Genomic DNA, 18,622 nt, shown 5'->3' with positions numbered 1-18,622 from the left:
CTGCCCATGTGTTTTTGGTTGAACTTTTGTGTATTTGTGTGCCAGGCGGCGATGCGCCGCGTCTTCTTGAAATTCACGCGGTGCTCGCGAGGAAACAACTTCGTGGGCACCGGCGTCCTATTGGTTCCTCAGCTCTAAAGAAAGTCCTCTCATTGGCTCCGATAAGCGCATTTCCGCCTGGTAACAAACACTGCCTCGAAAATTCTTAAAACCGTTGGGCAGAGGGGCTTTGGCGGCAAGTGAAGGAGGACGGTGACCATCCGAGCTGCTGCTCCGGACCCCTGCTCAGAAGATGTCGCGTAGGCCTGACCTGACTGATTTGTTCCTAATCTGAGTTTGTTGTTTAATTGGTATTCCTTGATTGGCTTTAATTATCTTTACTAAATTAAGTTAACGTTACCATCAATCGCCTTCGCCTGGTCCTTTTCGTCAATGCGGCGGAGCCGTCGTGCCGTCGCGGAAGTCAAACTTACGAACACTTCGTTACAATATTCTGGGGCTGAAGGTTTTTATTACATAAATTTTCTTTTTATTTTTTACTGCTCTTCGTAACCGGAAAAGGAACGCAGCTTTTAGAGAAGCCGGTTCGAGTGCTTAATTAAAAAAAACGTTTTCGTCTTCCAATGTATGCTGCCAGACGACCCGCAATGCTGTGATGATTCAATGTAGAAGAAGGCTGTTGTGACCGTGCATGGTCCGCGCTTGCGCGCACTATTGTGCGCCTGTTGGCGTGGTATTGATATGTGCTGTTGGTGCAAGGGCTCTAGTGAGAGTGTTCATATGAATGTTTTTGTGTGAGCATGCTTTGCTTTGTCGTGACCGTACAACTGCCAAGTTGGCCCTGTCAAGGGAATGTCAAGAAAAATACAAAGAAACGTCGCCCTGTGAGAAATAGCCGGAATTGCTTTTGTTCAACTGTTCACCCTTCCCGTCGAGAGGCGCTATTGTCAAGTTAGGAATGCCTATTGTCCAAAGGAGACGATCGGAGTGACACGTCCGCTGACGTACAGGAGAAGAAAGTAGCATGAGGATTACGGCCATTAGAGGATTTCCCGTGAATCCAGGAAAGAGTTGCAACTGCCGGAAAGGGACAATGCTGGGAGCAGTATTCGTGGCGCGCACGTACACTTGACTTTCTGAGAAGGAAATCCACATGCCGGTACCAACATTGCGCATCTTTGCAGAAGAATCGAAATTTACCTCCTCGCCGTTCCCAAGCTCTACCCGACAACAAGTGACCACGCCCGACGAAACAATACTGGACCGGTCAGTGCATCAGACCATCCGTGCAGTGATGTGTTCAATTGGTTGCCGATATCTTAGGGGTGGAACTGATTGGTCAGCATCTTCAGAGAGGGGCTGGACATAGGGGGATTTAAGGACGTTGCAAAGCACGAAATGACGCTCTGAGCACTGGGTAAACGGCTCATCCAGACGCTTCTCGCTATGAACTCTTAACGCTTGCCATTTTGCTAATATATCCTTTATTTTCATGTACATAAGTTTTCTCAAACTGCCATTAAACCTGCTTGTATATATTTTAGCAATTTCGAAGATTAAAACCCTCTATCAACCCGGAGTCTCTGCACGCTACCAAGTAAAGGCCGAGTCGACTTAGTCCCAGCGTCACGACAACTGGTGACAAGCGTTGGGATCTGAATCTACAAGCCACAACATCTGGTGATCGGAGGTGGCAGCTCAAGCAACAAGCAAGAGCAACATTCGGCCAACAAGAGAGCAGCTCGGAATATCGATCGCATGTGTGGGTGAGTGCTTGGCTTTTCTTCTGATGTGGACCATGTACTAGAACAGGGTTAGATTTTAGAACTGGTAAAGAGTGTTGAAACGCCTTTATGTTTGGTAGTTTGCACAGTTGTTTTGGAAGTAGCCGACACTCGGAGCGATCATGGACCTACAAAAGCTGCAGAAACCGGAACTGTTGCTATTGTGTGAGGAATTGGGAATTGATACAAGTGGTTTGGCACGAAAACCCTTGATTTTAAAACGATCACTGATTTGGGAACCGATGATGAGGAGCTCAGTGAAGCATCGAACCTCATCGGACAAAAAAAGGAGAAGCAGCTCAGACAGCAGAAAGAGCGGGAAAAAGAGGAAAAAAGGCGGGAGCGTGAAATTTAGAGAGAAGCAAAAAAGGCTGGAGTAAGAAATTGAGCTCCAGAAATTAGAAGTAGAGTTGAGCAAGAGGTCGGGCAATTGTCCCCAGCTAGCGGTACCTCTTCTCAACAAGGAGGCAGATTTCAGGATGTCAAAGTACATGCAGCCATATGTGATATCAGGGGATATCGGTCTGTATCTGGCTAACTTTGAGCGAACCTGCGAAAAACTGTCCTTCCAGCGAGACACTTGGTCTCAGAGATTATTGAGGGTTCTGCCCTGCGAGGCAGCGGAGGTTGTCGCGCGGCTAAGCAGGGAGGACGCGGACAACTACGAGAAGGTCAAGGCTTGCCTTCTGAGAAAGTATTGGCTTAGCGCCGAGGCGTTCAGACAACGTTTTCGGAACGCTACTAAGTCCAGGGACAAGAGTTACTTTGAATTCCTGTACAATTTAAGAGTCAATTTTGGCGAGTGGCTAAAGAACACAGATTCCTACAGTGATAGGGATGAGGTAGTCGAGCGAATTCTTTTGGAGCAGTTTTATAACTGCCTCCCAGAAAAAGAAAGAAATTGGTTGTAGGACCGAGGCGACATTAAGTCGGCAACTGAAGCTGCCGAACTCATTGAGGAGTACGCTTCGCGCCGACAATTCAGCAACCCAGCTGTGGATAGGCCCCGCAATCCCAAGTTGAGTGTGAATAACCGTGAGGAAAGGCACTTTGCTAGAGTTGCAAACGAAGAAAGGAAGGCTTCTTAGGGCAAACTCCCTAAAAAGGACGGCAGTGAGAAATGTGGGGAAGTGACCAACGCGCAGAGCACAAAGAACAAGCTTGAGGTTAGGAAGCCGCTCACATGCTTTAGGTGAAATGAGCAGGGTCACATTGCCGTCAACTGCCGGAAAGAAAAGATTGCTTTCTCGTATGTCAGTGACTGTGATCAAAACATGAAGCTTTTGGAACCTTATATGCATGACCTAGTAGTCAACGGGAAGCCTTGCAAGGTACTGCGCGATTCGGCCCCAACGATGGATGTTGTCCATCCGGCGTATGTGTCGCCTTCCGACTATACAGGACAGTGTGCATGGAACCGCCAGGTAGTGGAGGAACAGAGTGTGTGCTTGCCAATCGCGAACGTGGTCATCGAGGGCCCTTTCGGCGAGTTAACAACCGAGGCTGCCGTTTCAAGAAAGCTTCCTAAGTGCTATCCTATTTGTTTTCCAACAAATCGGACATGCTGCTGCGAAATAGGGGCATCCTTTTCGGAGACAGAGTTGTGCAAGCCTTAATACGTTCAAAGGCGCGAGTTATAGCTACACTGCTCATTGCAGAAAATTCCACAGCAGAGGAAATGGCAGTTAAAACAGTGGTCGATGCGGAAGATAGCGGGTCAGAAAATTTTGGGAGCGAGGCATCTCAGATAAGTCAACTTGAAAGTGAGCTTGATGAGACGCGGAATGAGGACGTTCTTGAGAGTAACCTCTTGCCGCCAGTGTCTAGTAATCTCATGAGACTTCTAAGTGGAACCCGAGAGGACTTAGCTATGGAGCAAGCCAATGATCCCAAGATACAGGAGATAAGGGAGCGCCACCGCGCCACTAAGACAGCAAAGAATATTTCTTTCGAGATGAGAAAGGGAGTGCTGTATCGCTTATTCAAGGATAAGCGCGGAGTAGAGCGGGACCAATTAGTCGTTCCCCAAAAGTACCGCGAAGACTTACTGCGACTTTCCCATGGCAGCTCGTGGTCATGTCACCCTGGAATAAGGAAAACAAAGCAGAGGCTGTTGCAAGAATACTATTGGCCTGGAGGTTTTAAGGACACGGAAAATTTTGTATGGCCATGCGACACGTGCCAGCGGGTTGGAAAGGCGCAAGATAAGTGGAAAGCTCCGATGGTGTTAGTACCAATCATTACCGAGCCGTTTCACCGGTTAGTAATAGATGTAGTTGGGCCACTTCCTGTGACAGAGTCAGGGTACCGTTATATCCTCACTATGTTATGCCCAGCCACAAAGTTTCCAGAGGTTGTTCCGCTGCGCGAGGTGACGTCCAGGAGTGTAGTGGATTCGCTGCTGTCAGTGTTTGCACGAGCTGGATTCCCTTCCGAGGTCCAAAGTGATCAGGGTAGCGTTTTCACAAGTGCCCTCACCACTTCATTTCTCGAGCGATGTGGCATTAAGGTAGTGAGTGCACAGCTCGATCCACCATCCGCAGAGCAACAGCGTAGAAAGATGGCATTCTGCTCTCAAACGCGTCCTGAGAGGACTGTGCTATGAAAACAAGCGCGAATGGAATACCTGCCTGCCGGCAGCAATTTTCGCTTTGCGGTCAGTGCTGCACGAATCCACTCGATTTAGCCCAGCCGAGTTGGTGTACGGAAGGTCACTGCGGTCACCTTTGCGAATGGTGCGCGAAGCCTGGGAGGGGCGCGGAGAAGACCGAACAGTAGTAGAATTCATTCTGAACCTCCTGAATCGCTTACATAACACTAAGGAACTCGTTGAGGCCAGCATGAAGTAAGCCCAGGCTCGTTCCAAAGTGTACTATGATAAGTCAGCCCGTCAAAGGACGTTTCGTATCGGGGGCCAGGTGATATTGCTGAGAGGTTCAAGGCAGAATAAGCTCGAAGTACAGTGGGAAGAACCTGCTGAAGTCGTTGCAAAGCTTTCTAACACTAACTACGCAGTGAAAATCCCCGGTAGGCGTAAAGAAGTGCGCATTTATCATTGCAATCTTATGAAGCCTTATGTGCAGAGGGAAGCCGTGGTAAATCTAACGTTAAACCTTCCCGAGGAGATGGGTGACAACTCGATTTGCCTCAGCGGAGAAGAAAGCAACGCTCAGGAGCTTCTCAAAAAGACAAAGCAGAGAGAAGAACTAAAGAAATCTCAGCCGTCCGATCTGGGTGAGCTAATAACAGAGTTTGAGGCCTACTTCGTGGACAGGCCAGGCAGGACTGATTTGACTGAGCCCGATAGTGAGCTGACTTCAGACGTGCCAGTGCGATCAAGATGCTACCGATTTTCTCCAAGGCGAAGAGAAATTCTGGAGAGGGATGACGACGGTAATGAGCACCCCATGTTCTACCTGAGCAGAAAACTGAGCTCTAGAGAGAGGGCTTATTGCGCGTCAGAGAAAGAGTGCGCTTGCATTGTATGGGCCATTCAAAAATTGCAGTGCTATCTTGGAGGGGCCAAATTCACCGTAGAGACGGACCATTGTCCCCTGGCTTGGCTACAAACTGCGACATCGAAGAACAGTCGCCTTCTGAGGTGGAGCTTGATTTTACAGCAGCACAATTTTGAAATAAGATACAAAAAGGGGAAGTTAAATGGGAATGCTGACCCGCTTAGCCGCTGTTTCTAAGAAGTCCGAGGTGCTCCTCACCATGTATCCAAATTGATACTCAGGTTCTTTTTTTTCGTGCGCTTGTATATATGTGACTATGTAAAGCAGCATGTTTGGTTTTCTAGGCATACGTGGGTCCTGAGCGTCTTGAGTGTGGGCTTTTCTCGGGCAACGATGGCAGTTTTCTTTTGTCCTGGTCTCTTCAGACAGGAGCCGAGTGCTTGCTTAGACATGTGGTTGAGTTTCAGACAGCTCAAGCAATTTGGCCTACGACAATCAAGACAACGCGACAAGCGACCGCGAGCTTCAAGCGTTCATGTGCAGGCCATGAAGTCGTCTCTTCATGCAGCAGCTGCGACTGCTGCCCTCTCTGACTCTTCTGGCGGGGGAGGAGGCTGTTGTGACCGTGCATGGTTCGCGCTTGCGATCACTATTGTGCGCCTGTGGGCATGGTATTGATATGTGCTGTTAGTGCAAGTGCTCTAAGTGAGGGTGTTCCCACGAATCTTTTTGTGTGAGGAGGCTTTGCTTTGTCGTGACCCTGCAACTGCCAAGTTGGCCCTGTCAAGGGAACGTCAAGAAAAATACAAAGAAACGTCGCCCAGTGAGAAATAGCCGGAAGTGCTTTTGTTCAACTGTTCACCCGTCGAGAGGCGCTATTGTCAAGTGAAGAATGCCTATTGTCCAAAGGAGACGATCGGAGTGACACGGCCGCTGACGTACAGGAGAAGAAAGCAGCATGAGGATTACGGCCATTAGAGGATTTCCCGTGAAAGCAGCAAAGAGTTGCAATTGCCGGAAAGGGACAATGCTAGGAGCAGTATTCGTGGCGCGCACGTACACTTGGGTTTCTGAGAAGGAAATCCACTTGCCGGAACCAACATTGCGGATCTTTGCAGAAGAATCGAAATTTACCTCCTCGCCGTTCGCAAGCTCTACCCGACAACAAGTGACCACGCCCGACGAAACAATACTGGACCAGTCAGTGCATCAGACCATCGGTGCAGTGATGTGTTCGATTGGTTGCCGATATCTGAGGGGTGGAACTGATTGGTCAGCATCTTCAGAGAGGGGCTGGACATAGGGGGATTTAAGGGCGTTGCAGAGCACGAAATGACGCTCTGAGCCCTGGGTAAACGGCTCATCCAGACGCTTCTCGCTATGAACTCTTAACGCTTGCCATTTTGCTAATATACCCTTTATTTTCATGTAAATAAGTTTTCTCAGAGTGCCATTAAACCAGCTTGTATATATTTTACCAACTTCGAAGATTCAAACCTTCATCAACCAGGAGTCTCTACACGCTACCAAGTAAAGGCCGGGTCGACATAGTCCCAGCGTCACGACAAGGCCAAGTAAATATATATAATCCAAAGAGAATTGAGGGACAAAATAATTGTGCAAATAATTGCATGCACTAAAGAATGGTGTTTGGTGTTCGGCCACGAATATTTGAAGCTCACCATTAAATTGCCAATATTAAATGTAGGTTGAACACTATTTTTGAATAAATTCGGCCGAGGTCAAATTTCGGGTGTCCCTGCGGCCGAATTTTTAGGATGCGGGCAAACTCTCTGATGACACGTTCTGCGGAAAGATTCTGCATATAAGGTCTGTTATACTGACGAAAAAAATAATGAAGGCCCGCAGCATTGCATAGGCACTGTTCATTTCATCACCTGGGTTCGGTATATATGCGCGCAGACACTGTAAAGCCATGGCATCTGCGATCAACTGCGAGCGCGCTGACGGAGCTAACCGCGGAGACAACGGCACAGCACACTGGCGCCATTTACGTTTCGCCTCTATATGCAAACGCGGCTCGCACGATTGGGTTCGAACATTAATTGGTGCTCCGGCTGAGGCACTCTGCGAATTGTGTACGACGCCCTCAATATCACATTCGTCGCAGCGGCGATGTTTCTCAACATCGATGGATGCTAAAGCAAGCCGCCGCGTGCGTGGGTGGAAATGGAACCCTCCATTTTACAGGCCAAGTTGCTTTATTGCTGACACTCATAAGCAAAACCAAATAAAATTATTTGGCGCAAAACGCCGGCGAGAACATGGAATTTCTCTATTCCACAAGTTCCCGCTCAGTACGCTGCGCGAACGAACGCTAGGTAACAAGTTTTTGCAACCGTTTGATTCACGCTACAAGCACATGCGTGCCAGTTACCTTACCTATCGTACGTGAGTGAGCCTCGGCTTCGACAAAGCTCGTCACGACGCTTGCCACATAAAGTTCAATCTCCCTAAGCACACTGAACATTCAGCATACCTGCTACTATCAGGTAGACATCACAGTGCGCTTTGTTCTGTGAGGCCAAGCCCGAGCTTTGACGAAGATTGCAAGATAGCAAACGAAACTCGACAGTTCACACGCAGTATACGCATCAGCAGAAGGGCGACCCGCGCGTGACAACGACAGCGGCGCGAAGCTCTTCATCACGATAAGCCGTGGGGACGTTCCCGATGGCCACGAATCAGGGTGTATTATCAACCACGCGACTTCATTTTGTTGCGCTCGTCAGTGCTCTTCCTTTCTTGTCGCGCCTAAATCAGACGAAAGCTCACTGATTTCAAAGCTCCGTTAAAATCGACTATTGGGACTTCGACACCTAGTTTCTATGGTACAGAAGGTAGCGGATATTTGATGTCAAAAGCGAATGAAGAACACGCAAGGTTTGTGCCTCCATGACACCCTGCAGCCGGCCTAGTGCCTAGGTAAGTACTGACTGCTTGGAAACGTTGCGCTTTGTTTGAAATCGCGATGGCTCGTCACAAACAGATAGTATCGTTTCCCTAACTCGCGCAAACCAAGACTTCTCGCACACATTCATGGTATGCTGTGGGATGGAAGTCGGCCTTCAATTTTTGCTCGTTGTTACAAACTTTTCGCAAAAGCAGCCTTACGGAAAGCGCAGTCTGTGCTGTAAGCAATGAACTAAAGGCTGCCGGATGCAAGTACGCCGCTTCTATCCTGGTAGCGACGACCGCTTCTCGATGGAAGCAAAAATCGTGTCTCCCATGTGCTGCGCGAAGTCAGCTAAAGAACCCCTCATGATATAAATTTACCGAGGTGCCCACAAAGGCATCCCTGATAGTCTGTATCGCGCTGCTCTGTTAATTCATATAAGACTAAAAGAACACCGAATTCTGCAGACATATTACGTATGCTGTTTGGCTCATTTTACTCCGATTAATTTTCTATTGGGTCTTTAGGATAAATTTGTACCCCGTTGGGATGTTAGCCTATTTTTGCATTGATCATTTATATACCACTCAAGTACAAAGCGTCATCTCCTTGGTAACTCCTGATATTAGTCGATAAGTGATATTATTTGCGTGCATGTGGTTGTGGTTATGTACGTTTTCACAGCTGTGTTTTATATCTCATTACAGTCCGTCATTCTAACATAATTCTTAAAGAATGTATTGGCCAAGTTTGGCAGGAGATATAAGTGGGCAACAAAGAGGTCGCTGCACTGAATGACACATGCATGTGCCCTCAAACGCACTGTGGAACTGTTGATCAATGCAACATTTGCCTTAGAATGGTGTATTTTATGAGGACACTGGCCTGTGGCGCATGGAACTTTACCAGGAGAGGTTAAGCAAATTTTGAGCGACAGCTTATACAACTTGTTCGGCCGAAAAGCCATCGGCGTTGTAGTTGTCGGCAACGCTTGGCGAAAATAACCGAGGGCTGCGTTGAAAAAATAATGTTTTGTAGTAATTTATCGTTGTATTGAGTAATGGTTGATTGTTGTGTGATATCAATGGCGATTTAGTGAAATCATTATAATGAAATAATTAAGGAAAATAAAAAGTTATCAAATTGAAAGGGGTTGCTCAATTGTGTCGAAATGCGCAAAATGAAAAGGCGATGGTGATGGTAATCATGAATATTTGTACTGTCTAATTGATTAATAAAATAATTGAAAAGAGGTATTCAAAGCTGTCAAGTTGTTCATAATGAGAAGCCAATACTTAATGATGCTAAACGAAAAAATTTAGTGTGTTTTATTGATCAATTAAATGTTATAGCTGAAGAAATGAATGAAAAAGCGGGATCAAAGTTGTTCATTATGCTTACAATGAAAAGGCAATGCTTCATTATGCTAATGAAGAAAATTTAGTATGTAATCGATGAAACAACCATTTTAATTATTCAAATTCGAAACATTGCTCATAATGTCAAATTGCACAGAATGGAAATCTAATGGAATTTCTGGGGCTAAGTATCGATGTACAAGAAATAATAAATAACAAGAAACAATGTATTCAGTACAAAAACGAAAGGTACAAAATTATCAAATTTCATTTGCTAAATGGAGACTTGTTCTAAACATGGCTAATAGGTGATAGCAGGGAGGTGTATGTTCTGCTGAGAGTAATGAATAATTATTTCTAGTAGAGAACCAAGGATTAAAAATTTGGTACATTGCTGTCCATGATTATCGTTCGATTTCAGCCTACTTTTGAGCCAAAACTTCGTTTTGAGACTACGGTGGACATACTGGAAGCCAAGCTCATCGAAGGAAATCAAAGGCTACAGTTTGAAGGCTTCTTTCTGACAGCTACGTTTGCCCCAGAAGAGCGGCGTTCCAACTCATCACAGAGGTATTAAATTCTATAAGGCTATTGAAGGTTTGAAATGCAATACACACAAATCGTTGCATACAAAGGAAAATGTCATGAATATTACTTTGCATTGTGTACCATTCCAAGGGCTGGAACAGAGCTTTACTGGAGAATGCAAAGCATAAATACCAATCTTCTGCCGCTAATATTTGATTCTTCTTGCTTAAATTCAGTAGTAGTAAGAAAGTTTCTCTATAGAAGTGCAATGCATAAATATGAACTCAATATCTGTTTCATGTACGAGAGACAGTATATACAAATATACTGACTTGTATAGTATATAAACCAGCACTTAGTTGTCGCAAATAATGCTAGTAATTGATAATCGTATTTCCATCATTATAACCGCAACAAAGAAATTTCTATTTTTTTTTTTGTTGAAGGAACCAAACTTGGATGGAGCTTCACCTGAATCGTGTATTTCTGTGACAGAGGAAGAACTAAGTCATGTGTGGGAAACATACTGTTCGCTTAACAGCGGGAACTAGCACTGAACAAGCTTTGTTCTTGCCTTTGACGACGCACTTCATCCTCGCCCTGACATACCTCAATTCTTTCGGCCAACCTGTGGGATTACTTCAAACCGTACTCTGTGAATGTCAGCCAATTGAGATATATCTCATGACTTAAAAGCTGAAATTTGTTTTGGAGAAGCTAGAACTAATCTTGGTGCAAAGTATGTGCCGAATACGAAACGTTCAAGTGCCACTGAGGTATTATCGTGAAAGCTAGTCACACAGTTTTGTTTCTAAGTTAAATGTTTTATTTATTCAAGTTCTAAAAAATTTCGTTATGCTGGGGCTAAGGTACTGATTGCTTTATGAGCCACAAAATGGGCATCAACAGCACACCTAAGTGAGCTGTTCTTGGAGTCCGCTTTAGTTAACATAAACAACTTGGTTTAAATATTATTGTGCAAGAGCAAGTTTAGCTCTGCAATGTGGCAACCTTTAATGACCATGATCGCATGTGATAAGAAATCTTTGGAATTGCTTAAGAAATAAACTGATACTGGTGACATACCTTGTGACCACATTCTGTGTCACACACACCTTCGTATTCTTACTCAAATTAATTCAATAGGTGCTTTAAAATTCATGTCACCTACTGGTTCAGACATATACAGCGCATTAGTGACAGGAACAAGAAATGGGGACGCATACACAGGCACTGTGTTTGCATCCCCTTTTCTGTCCCTGCCACTATTGCACTGTATACTTCTGTATAATAAACCAGCAAGCCAGCCACTACGTATTATTCCCATTGTTTCCTTAATTTTCATATTTCCTCATGTTATTCTTTCAGTTATTACTTCCATGTTATTTCTTCCCCTTACGGTTAAGCCACTATCCCAGCTTGTCTTATTCCTTTTCATGTGATTTCTTGAAATCACAAAACACACTGTAAATATCGATTTATCGTTTGGGAAAAAATAATGTAAACTAACAATAAAAAATATTTTAGTGAATAAAAATATACACACATTACTGTGCGAACCCTATTTAAAGGCTTATTCCTGATGTCACCCCTTCATCCTTGCAATTCGCGGAGATCATGAATACTTACAATTGCATTCGTTCAACTGTTTACTCATATTTCTTATAATTTTCATGCAAGCATTGGTAGTGATATGTGTCCGCATATCTTTTAATAAAAGGCATCATTTGTGCAGCTTTCATTATGTCGAAATCGAGTGGCTCACAACACATAACGGTTGTGGTTCATAACAAATGCATGCTTTGGTCTCAGACGTTCTCAAAAATTTGTTTCCAAAAACTATAATTTACTTTACGCGGGATGACAAGTCTGATTACCTGAAAAGGAAAATAAAAAGGCAACATCAGCAAGAAAATGTAAAATGTTTTCTTGATATCTTAAACAATGGAAAGCCAAATTTATTTCTTCTATTTAAAGCCTCTGCCCGCCGTTGAGGAGTGAATTGTAAAGGTCACACAAGGAAGCGATCAAAACACCATTCTGGTCCTTGCTGTATGCGTAGATTTGCGACAGTTTAATTTTGATTCTAAATTTGCTTTTCTGTAGGCTTTTATGGGCGCTCGTATATCAAGAGTGCAGCTTAGCCTTGCACTTTTGTCTCCTGTTGTGGCCTCATGTAATTTCCAAGTTATTGACCCATGGGTTATCAGTACTGAAAAACCATCCCTAAGAAAGCAACCTTTCATTCTTTGCTCTGCTCGTCTGCCCTTGACCACATTTCTTCTTTTTTGAGGCAAAACGTGCATCAACAATGCCCGTGATATTTGTCATGCCCAGCTGAAGAGGTCATGTCTAAATGTTGGCTTGCGAACTGAGGCTCACTATGAACCATTAACTTTTTTATACTGTGCACTGTCTTCTGCTGATCGTTCTATCTAATCAACATACTTCTAAATATTTTATTCTGCTATTCATGAAACCCCTGCACGTTAGTTTTCTGTGATTGCAAGTACTTAAGCAGCAGCTAACATAAGACAATTCTGAGCATATGTGGGGTCACGTAAACACTAAACACTGTATGCCCCTCACTTTAAAAGTAATGTCGACGGTGGAAACGTTTGTCTCACATGTACAAGAGCTCTTGTAATGCAGTTAATTGCTGCATGATACTGAATCACTATCATTGCCCCAAGCACATCAAAAACTTCAGTGTGATTGGACTCAACTGCCAATCACGTATGGCTCCCCTGTTAGGCAGGGATGCCGAGCAGCAATCGAGAAATTCAACCAAGACGGACACTCCTGCCGGGCAGTGACTTCGAGAGTGAAGCTATCGAATGGCTTAACCCCCAAGCAAGTTGGGCACTCCTGTCAGGCATCAATGTCGAGGAGAGAAGCCAGCAGATAGGTTGAAACCACGTCCAGACTACGTGGAATGGTTTTCCAGTTACATGCATGCTCCACATAAAACCCTTAAAATTTAACGGGAATGTTGTTCCGCATATACAGTCTAGCTTTATCTGGCACACTGCCCCACATATATAAGCGGAACTTTAAAAAGAAGTTCCGCTTACTAACTGGAACTTTATGTGGAACCAGATTAAGAGTGTATACAAGCCCCATTGAGTTCAGCATATCGGGCTCTCTATCAGGTTGCTGCGAATTGTGTGCAGCAATACGGCACTCGGTAACACCGCAACGACCGAAGTATAGCAATCACTATCAGAGAGGGAAGAATAGGAAGCGTCTAGAAGCACGCATCGCTTGAGCGTGTTTTTCTTCGTGTTCCAAGTTTTTTGTACTGCTGCTTTTAGGAGTCGGCGAAATAAAGTGTCCAAAGGGAAGAAAGCAGCGCCTATTTCAAAATTACCTAAATTGCGCCAGCGTGGCCGAAGCCTTGCGAAGCTTTAGATTCGTAATGAGCTCATTTACAACCTAAATATTCTGGCGCTGTGGCGCCACACAGCTCAAGCCAGCGTGGGAGCTTTTGTGTCATGCGTGCAGAAGTGATGCAGCACTGAGCATTATGCATTTGAGCTGTAATCGGGACGATAAAGACAGTCTATACTTCAACCTATGACTAACTTGCAGCACTATGGAAGCCAAAAAAGCTCCTCAGCCAATCATGAGAATGAGTGAGCATGTTCCGCTCTCGTGTCGTCTGCAAATCACTTGCTCGCAGCGTATTCAAGCATGGCTGTAAACTTGTATAAATAGAGGCTACCTATAAGTAGAATTTATATCGTTCGTTCCTCTTCGGAAGATTCTTTAAACCCTTCCTGTTATGTGGTTCGGCGTAGAGAAGACCAGAAGGCGTACTTGAAGGCGATGATGGTAGAGCATATATTTACAGCATGACATATATATATACAGAGTAAAACTGGAACATGAAATGAATTTACAAAAACAACACTCTGCGCTACTTTACTCTTCGACCTAACTGCTTAGAGCCTAAGCAGAACAGCCGCGTTATTTTCCTACGCATTGAGCCCCAGCTCAGATTGGACTGAACTCTGTTGGATCACGTCTCATTTTACACCTTCAGAGGCCAGGAAATGTGCTAGATGGGCACAGCCCCATGGGTGGCCTTAGCCTCTAACCCAGGGCCCCGCTAGCAATAAAAATTACAACAAACAAAGTACAGCGAAACTCTTTCCCCAGTGAGGGTGTCGAACTCTCTCCTCTCGGGAGACTTTCTTCCCACTTGTCTCCCGCACACCGCCGCCTCATCCACGCTGCCGCTGCTGGCCGAATCCTTTCCACAGTGCACTGCCCCGCTTCACCCGTGTTTACCACTACGAGCAACGACATGGAAAGCGAAAGATCAACCAGCCGCCATTCTGCAGGTCTGGCGCCGGAATAAAGGGGAGCTTCTGGCTTGCCCGCTCTGAGCACAATACCCGAGTCAACTCCTGAATGCTTCTTCGGGCGCTCTTTTGTCGCATCTGCAGACAGGATAAACTTCCTTTCGCACTGCTCAAAGTCGCAGCGTAAAAAAAAAGGCCGAAGGGTCATTTGGGTGCTCGCTACCGGCCAATACGAAGGGTGCCATACATGCGAGCACCCGGCAGCACGTTCCGCTACGCATGTTCCCATGAATGACCTTCGGGCTAAAACGGTACCGCAAATCCGGCGCTGACGGTCCGGTCGGCTCTCCCCACCCGCGGCACGCCTGTAGAAGGGGGACCGCTTCTACAATTCCAGAAGCAGACAGGCGGGTGGCGGCGCCGTGTAGAGACGCGCACTTGCAAGTGATTATCCTCGGGCGCAGCCCTACATGCCCCTTCTAAGTGTATAACTGAGCTTGCTATCAGCTTGTTCATACTAACTCTTCACAAGGGCCGCACTACCTTCATGGCAGCAATGTCATTCCTGCTGGGGCGCCAATGTCTATACGTCACCGCGACACTCAGAGAAGACCACATACACCGAAGTAAGCAAATCACAAAACACAACATTGGTGCATGCTGTTGTCCAGGTTTGCTAAGCAGTCAGCAATATCACTCTGCAGAGAGTCAACATGCATGTACACAGACGTACTCACAAGTCATGTTGTTCGTGGCGGCTCGCAAGTCCGCGCACACAACACTGACGATACCAGCTGAATATCAGCGAGAACTCTCTTCCAAGTGTCCGATATATCACATGCACAGCCCACCGCACCCAGCGTCGGTTCAGTAGGAACATTCACGCTTGTCTAGGTTGACATGGTGGCATCGCTAGATCTGACTCTCAGGTCAATCTGAGGAGCCATATATAGCGCATCTGCATTTCCATTCCCCATACCTTTTCTGTGTTTCACCGTTATCTTGCCACGCTGGAGTGCCAGCGCCCACGTATCTAATTTAGCCCCGTGTGGAGTGCACGTCATCAGGCGGTTGTCAGAGACGACATTGGCCTCAGCGCCAAAGAGCCCATGTTTCTTTTAGAGCATAAGTTTCTTTAGAGCGTAAATAATAGCGAACGCCTCACTCTCTCTAGTCGACCACCTCGCCTGAGTCACGCCGAAGCGATGACTTGCGAACGCTATAGGCCTCTCATCGCACTTTTCCGTCGCCTGTGCCAAACAAGTCCCAGCAGCCGTTGCTGATGCATCAGTGAGCAGCCAGTGTGGCTCGGGAGGTTGCGGAGTGCTCAACGCCACTGTTCTACAGAGCGAGTCCTTCGGCTGTTCTAATGCGCACTGCGCATAATCCGACCACGGGATCACGTTGGAGACTCCTCGCTCTGTCAGCGCTGTTAGTGCGCCAGCTATTTCAATATGCTCAGGTACATTCTCCCATGCGTTTCTCAAGCTGTCTTTGCCGACCCGCACTGTTCGAAACATTTCACGCTGGCTGGACAACGAAACTCCATCTTCTCTTTCACTTGAATCAGCTTCCTCTCGCCATGGATTGTCGACGTTCAGTGCCTCGCTTACCTCGCATATCAGTGCCTCAGAATTCGGATTTCCTGCGGTTGCAACTTTTGTAACCCGCGGACCACTGACTTCAGTACTCATATTCGTGTGCACCCCATCACTGGTCTCATTTAGCAGTTGCCAGTCGTCTAACGACAGCAAACAGTTCACCCCATCGGTGAGCTCATCAGTGAGGGCACATACTATGCCTAGTTTTTGGTCTGCCACTGTTCCTGGCTTAGATATTTTGATAGGAATCGTCGCTAACTTCGCCTGAATTGATCTGCCGAAAGCCGACATTAGCTTCACTGTCCCTGATGGTTGCGTCAGATCCTGTGGTAGTATGCTCTCTCATATTATGGTTATTTCACTACCTGTATCAAGAACTGCCTCTGTGCGAATGTCTCCGCACACCAAGTCGACAAACTGAAGTTTTGATGAGGCTGCCTTCGAACTGTGGATCGGCACCTCAACTCTAGCAGTTGAACCCGTAATTTGGTTAATCACTGGTTCTTTTACCTCAGTCTGATCGACCAGCGCGACCTTCTGCACCCTCTGCCCGTGCACATTTTCTTGTTTCAGGCGCGGTTCATTTTTCGTTGCTTGCGGGCAATTCCTAGCAATGTGCCCCTGCCCATGGCATAGGTGACATTTTACTGTGCGCTTTTCAGCATTAATCTGTTTTTGGCTCACTTGATGTACTGGCACCGTAACCTGCTTTGTAGCCCGGCCTTTAACTTTTTGCCTGCTCAAAGATTTGTAGAGCCTTTGATAGCTCTTTAGGCTTCAGCCAACTCTCTCCTTCGCGAAGGCGCACATATTCAATGCCCTCCGTGCTGAGACCTGCCTTAATGCGATCGGACACTATTAGATCGGTCAGCGCCTCTTTTGAGTCCACCTCATTATCTTGCGTGTAGTATGCTAGGTACGTTTTCACGCGCGATACAAACTGAGCCCATGTCTCCTCCTTCATTTTCGCTCCTTTCTCAAATCTTTCCAGGTACTCAATCGGGGTTAGCTTTAGCTCATTTAGAACCGCTGCTTTTACGGCCTCATAGTCCGCACATTCTGCTCCGTCGAGGTTACGATGTAAATACCGGACTCGCTCTGTCAGTGCCGGCATAATTAAATGCACTCGGTTACTGTACGGCACACTGAATGTAGCGAACAGCTTCTCCACCTCCTCAAACCACAGTGGCACATCAGCATCACATGGCATTTTGTAGCCCTTAAGGACTTTTGCACACTGTGTTATTGAATCTTGGCCTATACCTCGCTCATCGCAACGTCTCGACCCAAGCGGTGGCAGTCGACCATTCGACAGCCCCAGCTCCCTTTGTTTTAAGGCTAGTCGCTCTCGGGATTCAATTTCACGCAATCGGAGCTCCATATCCACCTGTAACTCCATACGGCGAATAGCCATCCTCTCTGTCTCGGCTCCTGTCGCGTCTAGTGACAATGTCGGTCTCTGGTCGCCGGCCTGTATCTGCTCTCCATATTGTAATCGCCCTCCAAAAGGACTACCTCACTCTGATCAGTAACCATTTCTACTCCGCCCTCTAGCGATTGCTGCTCCTGTGTAGGATTTGACCTCGATTCACTCTCAGGATTAGATTCGCTTTCTTTAGCGGCTAGCATTCTCCTCCTCTCAACCATAAGCGCCACAAACCAACCACCATGCCAACTTCAACAAACGCAAGAAATCCCACTCACCCGGCGCCGTTCTTTTGGTGTCTGCCTCCCAGAGCCCGGATGATGCGTCCGCTCCAACAACATCGGCGGCAGCCGAGGTAGAGTCGTCCCTTGACTGTTCCTCGCTGCTCCGTGTCGAATGGCCTGTGGTTGCCGGTGCGATGCTTGACCTTGTAGGTGAGACGTGCCGAACCCTGTCGAGTTGCGCCAGTAGAATTTATGTCGTTCGTTCCTCTTGGAAAGGTTCATTAAACCCTTCCTGTTATGTAGTTCGGCGTAGAGAAGACCAGGAGGCGTATATATATATATATATATATATATATACAGAGTAAAACTGGAACATGAAATGAATTAGAAAAACAACACTCTGCGCTATTTTACTCTTCGACCTAACTGGTTAGAGCCTAAACAGAACAGCCGCGTTACATGCCTACGCATGGAGCCCCAGCTCAGACTTGATTGACCTCTCTTGAATCACGTCTCTTTTTACACCTTCAAAAAACAAAGAAATAGGGACGGTCATTTTCAGAGGCCAGCCCCACACATCAATTGTCCAATAAGGAAATATGCTAGATGGGCACAGCCCCATAGGTTGGCCTTATCCTCTAACCCAGGGCCCCACTAGCAATACAAATTACAACAAACAAAGCACGGCGAAACTCTTTCCCCAATGAGGGTGTCGATCCCTCTTCTCTCGGGACACTTTCTTCCCACGTGTGTCCCGCACACCGCCGCCTCATCCATGCTGCCACTGCTGGCCGAATCCTTTCCACAGTGCACTGCCCCGCACCACCCGTGTTTAGCACTACGAGCAACGACATGGAAAGGGAAAGATCAACCAGCCCCCATTCTTCAGGCCTGGCGCCGGATTAAAGGGGAGATTCTGGCTTGCCCGCTCTGAGCACAATACCCGAGTCAACTCCTGAATCCTTCTTCGGGTGCTCTTTTGTCGCATCTGCAGACAGGATAAACTTCCTTTCGCACTG

General features: G+C 46.5%; 1 pseudogene; it reads right to left on the bottom strand.

Annotated features, from left to right (window-relative positions):
• Positions 1 to 15,470: 15,470 nt before the first annotated feature.
• LOC146183592 (uncharacterized) lies at positions 15,471 to 17,367 on the bottom strand (annotated as a pseudogene).
• Positions 17,368 to 18,622: the final 1,255 nt, after the last annotated feature.

Source organism: Amblyomma maculatum, chromosome 7, assembly GCF_055883805.1.
Source record: "Amblyomma maculatum isolate TAMU_Amacu chromosome 7, ASM5588380v1, whole genome shotgun sequence".
In the NCBI taxonomy this organism is placed as follows: Eukaryota; Metazoa; Arthropoda; class Arachnida; order Ixodida; family Ixodidae; genus Amblyomma; species Amblyomma maculatum.
The sequence above is the reverse complement of the archived record's forward strand: the minus strand, read 5'-3'. Positions and strand labels throughout refer to the sequence as shown.